The sequence below is a fragment of the Triticum urartu genome, chromosome 2, assembly GCF_003073215.2.
Source record: "Triticum urartu cultivar G1812 chromosome 2, Tu2.1, whole genome shotgun sequence".
In the NCBI taxonomy this organism is placed as follows: Eukaryota; Viridiplantae; Streptophyta; class Magnoliopsida; order Poales; family Poaceae; genus Triticum; species Triticum urartu.
Window position 1 is genome coordinate 1,010,153 of NC_053023.1, and position 5,198 is coordinate 1,015,350.

The window sequence follows — 5,198 nt, forward strand, 5'->3', positions numbered from 1 at the left end:
CTGTCATACCCTGTTTAGGTTAATTAGGTCTTAGTTAAACTAAGTACTATTTAATTAAACTAACTAGTTAGTTAGCTTAATTAAACATGATTAATTAACTTAATTAATTTAGTTAATTAATCAATTAATTAATTAAATTCATTTCTATTTTTATTTATTATTTATTTTTCTAATTAATTTTCTAATTCCTTTTTTAATGGGGGCGTGGGCCCCGTTTGGCAGTGGCCCAGAGGGGGCCTAACGGGCGCTGGCGTTAGCGGGGCTGCGGGCTCCGGGCGGGGCGTACCCAGCGCCCAGCACGAGCGAGCAAGGCCGGCCGGCCGGAGCAGCATGCCGCGGCAAGGGGCAGCGCTGGCGGCGCGGCTAGCCGGAGCCGGCGAGGCAGGCGGAGGCGGTGCTGCAGGGGGGCAGCAGCGGCGAGCGGCTACTGGGGTGGCCGCTATGGGCACGCGCGCGTGAGCGCTGGAGGCGCGGGCGTGGCCCCGCGCGTGTGAGCGCGCGTGGGTGCGCGGGCGGCAGGGGGAATAGCACGGCGGGGGCGTGCACTATGCGGCATGGGCTCGCGGTGCGCGGCGGGAGCGAGGCAGAGGGCGGCGAGCGCGCGCGTGCGCGTGCGTGCGTGAGCGGCGGGTGGCCCGGAGCGTGAGCTCCGGCACGCGGGCGCAGGGACATGGGAAGGAGGAGGGCGGAGGCCGTGGCCTCACCGGGCTTCGTAGGGGCAACGGCAGCGGGTGTCGAGGTGGGGGACAGGGACGGCGCGATGCGACGCAGGGGAGGATGACGGTGTGGCGGTCCGGCGAGGAGGCGTGGTCGAGGCGGCGTTCCGGGCGACGATGGGGCGACGAGGTCGGTGAAGGCCATTGGGGAGGAGGACGGGGACACGAGCTGGCTGATCCGGCAACGAAGTTCGGCGGCAGGGCGCGGGATCCACGGCGGCAACGGCGACATCAGTAGGGGCGCGGGCGGGGTTGAGCCCCGATCCAGATCGGGGGGCGAGAGGGAGGAGAGAGTGGGTGGGGAGAATGGGGGAGTGGGGGGTTACGGTTAGGGTTTCCCCCCCTCCTAGGGATAAGGTAGGGGCGGGTCGGCCGGCTGGGCCAGGTGGGCCGGCCTGGCCGGTGAGCTGGGCCGCCTGGCCCAGTTGGCCAGGGGGCCCTTTTATTCTTTTTTTTTTTGCTTTTGTATTTTCTTTTCTGTTGTTTGTTTTTCCCCTTTGTATTTTCTTTTACTATTTCTTTTCTGTTTTAATTCATTCAAAAGCAGTTAGGCATTTTATAAAAATTTGTTTACTTCACCATAATTACCGATGCAATAATAGACATAGCCCGAACATTTTATTTTTAATATTCGAAAACTTTTATTGTCGACTTTAAATTTAAGTTTGAATTTGACATGGTTTCGAATTATCCCAAGATTAGTAACAGTAATCGCAGATATCATGGCATCATTAGAAGAGTTTTACTGTAGCCAAATTATCCGGGCGTTACAAATCTCCTCCACTACAAGAAATCTCGTCCCGAGATTTAGGAGGTAGAAGGAAACAACGCGGGGTATTCATCACGTAGGCGATCGTCGCGTTCCCAAGTGGCTTCGTCTTCAGAGTGATTCGACCACTGGACTTTGAGGAATTTGATCGCCTTCTGACGTGTGCGGCGTTCAGCTTGGTCAAGGATGCGGACCGGATGCTCTTTATAAGAGAGGTCCTGTTGCAATTCGAGCACTTCATGATCCACCGCTCGGATTGGATCCTTGAAGCAACGGCGGAGTTGTGACACATGGAACACATCGTGAACCTGAGAAAGGTTCGGCGGAAGCTCCAGTTGATATGCCACCTTTCCACGCCTTTCGAGAATAGTGAAGGGACCGATATAGCGAGGAGCTAGCTTGCCCTTGATCCCGAAGCAGTGAGCACCCTTCATTGGGGTAACTCGAAGATAAGCCTTTTCGCCAGGTTGATAGACCATGTCTTGGTGATGACGGTCATACTGACTTTTCTGACGTGACTGAGCAGTATTGAGATTCTCGCGAATAATGCGAACTTGTTCTTCGGCCTGTTGGATAATATCCGGACCGAAGAGTGGACGTTCCCCAGTTTCTGACCAGTTCAGAGGGGTTCGACACTTTCGTCCATATAGCACTTCGAATGGGGACATCTTCAGACTAGCTTGATAGCTATTATTATAAGAGAACTCGGCATATGGAAGAGATTCCTCCCATTTCTTGCCGAATGAGATTACACAAGCTCGAAGCATGTCTTCGAGAACTTGGTTGACACGTTCAACTGGCCCTTGTGACTGCGGATGAAACGCAGTACTGAAAGATAAGTGAGTCCCCATAGCTTCTTGGAAACTTGCCCAGAATCTTGAAGTGAATAAGCTGCCACAGTCCGAACTGATAACCAGTGGAATACCGTGAAGTGAAACAATTCTGGACATGTAGAGAGTAGCAAGCTGACTAGCAGTGATTGTCTCTTTGACCGCCAGAAAATGGGCAACTTTGGAAAGCCGGTCAATGACGACAAGAATAGCATCATTACCCTTCTGTGATTTGGGAAATCCAGTGACGAAGTCCATTTCAACATGGTCCCATTTCCATTCAGGAATAGAGATAGGTTGCAGAGTTCCAGCAGGCCTTTGATGCTCTGCTTTGATTCGGCGACAAACGTCACACTCAGCAACATAACGAGCAATGTCCTGCTTCATATTAGACCACCAGAATCTTTGACGAATATCCTGGTACATCTTTGTACTACCAGGATGGATGGACAGAGGCGTATCATGAGCTTCTTGCATAACCCTTTTAGTCTTATCCAGGTTTTTCTTCGAACATGGTACCACTAGGCGGCCTTTGAAATACAAGGCGCCATCGTCAGCAATAGTGAAGAATGAGGGCTTTCTTTTTTTGAGGTCGCGCTTAATCTTGAGGACTTCATCGTCACATTTCTGTATCCATTTGATGGTGTCCACAAGATCTGGTTTCGCAACTAGGGTATTGAGAGAACCCTTGGAAACAACATGGAGGTTCCGTTTGGGGAAACCTTCGGGAGGGGGAGTGAGTGATCCCGGAGGAACAATATGGAGGTTCAGCCTTCTAAATTCTTCGGCAAGCGAGGGCTGAACTTTGTGGACCTGGAGGTGGTTGCAGTAAGACTTGCGGCTCAAGGCATCAGCCATTACATTAGCCTTACCGGGGGTATAGGATATACCCACGTCAAAGTCTGCAACAGTCTCCATCCATCTTTGCTGGCATAGGTTCAAATCTGGCTGAGTAAACAGATACTTCAGACTTTGATGGTCGGTGAAGATCTCGCAACGATTATCAAGAAGGTAATGTCGCCACTGCTTGAGTGCATGAATGACAGCAGCAAGCTCGAGGTCGTGAACTGGGTAGTTTTCTTCGTGAGGGCGCAGTTGACGAGAGGCATAAGCAATCACTCTGCGCTCTTGCATTAGGACACAGCCTAATCCTTGACAGGAAGCGTCGCAGTAAATGACGAAGTCCTTCTTAGTATCAGGTGGAGCAAGTACGGGGGCAGAAGTCAACTTGTCTTTGAGCGCCTGGAAACTTTCCTGACACTTGTCTGTCCAGTCAAACTTGACACCCTTATGCAACAGATTAGTCAGGGGCCTGGCAATCTTGGAGAAGTTCTCGACGAATCGACGGCAGTAGCTGGCGAGGCCGAGAAAACTTCGGACTTGCTTCACATTCTTCGGAGGAGTCCAATCGAGAATAGCCTGAACTCGTTCAGGGTTGACGGCAATACCATCCTTGGAGATGACATGCCCGAGATAGGTTACTTCGGGGAGCCAGAATTCACACTTGGAATACTTAGCATACAGCTGATGTTCTCGAAGCTTCTCCAACACAAGACGCAAATGTCCAGCATGTTCTTCCTCGTTCTTGGAAAATACAAGGATATCGTCCAGATAAACCACGATGAACTTGTCGAGGTAATCCATGAATATATAATTCATCAGACGAGAGAAGGTGGCGGGAGCATTCGTTAAGCCGAATGACATGACGGTGTACTCGTATGACCCATACCGAGTCACGAAGGCGGTTTTTGGGATGTCCTCCTCACGAACACGGATCTGGTGGTAACCCAACCTCAAGTCAAGTTTGGAGAACACTGATGAGCCAGCCAGTTGATCATAAAGATCATTGATCCGAGGAAGAGGATATTTATTCTGAATGGTAGCTTGGTTTATAGGACGGTAGTCTTGGACTAATCGGTTTGTCCCATCCTTTTTCTTAACAAAGAGAGAAGGTGCTCCCCAAGGAGAGCAACTTGGACGAATGAAACCTTTGACAAGAGATTTGTCGATTTCCTCCTTAAGCTCAATGAGTTCATGCGGCGGCATCTTGTAGGGTCGTTTAGCTATAGGGGTAGTGCCGGGTTTCAAGTCGATGATGAATTCGACAGCTCTAGCAGGAGGAATCCCTGGAAGTTCTTCTGGGAAGACGTCTTGGAATTCACGAACGACGGGAATGTTTTCAATGCCCTCGAGTGGTGCAGCATTCAACGCATTCAAGGCATAAAGACGTGCCTCGGCGTTCTGAACTAGATGAGCTTGGTAAGCGATTATTTCGTCAGAAGGGTGTAGCAGATGGACGACCTTAGTGGCGCAAACTATAGAAGCAGTATGCGCTTTCAACCAATCCATTCCCAGAATGAGGTCGATGCTACAGGACTTTAGTACGATGGGGGAGGCAAGGAATTCCAGTCCTTCAATTTCAACGGGAACGTTGTGACTAACCATAGAGGTTTGACACTGGCCCGCAGGGGTGTGTACCACAATCGCAGTGTTCATCTCTTCGTATTTGATGCCATGCATGAATGCAAACTCAGCTGATATGAAAGAATGTGGTGCTCCTGTATCAAATAAAACAGATGCTGGTACTGAATTTACGAGGAGTGTACCCATCACGGTAGCAGGCTGGTCTAGAACTTCATTGAGATCAACATGGTTGGCATGAACACGACCATAAGACTTGGCACTGTTGTTGCGAGGCTGGTTGCTTCCACGGCCAGTTGCTGGGAGGGCCAGTTGATTCTGGTTCCGATTGCAATCCCTAGAACGGTGACCTGGTTGACCACACTTGTAGCAGAGACCATTATTGGGAGTGGGAACAGGAGCTTGTGGTGGTGGAGCTGGAAGTCTTGTCTGCCTAGTTGGAGGAGCAGGCAGACGAGGTGC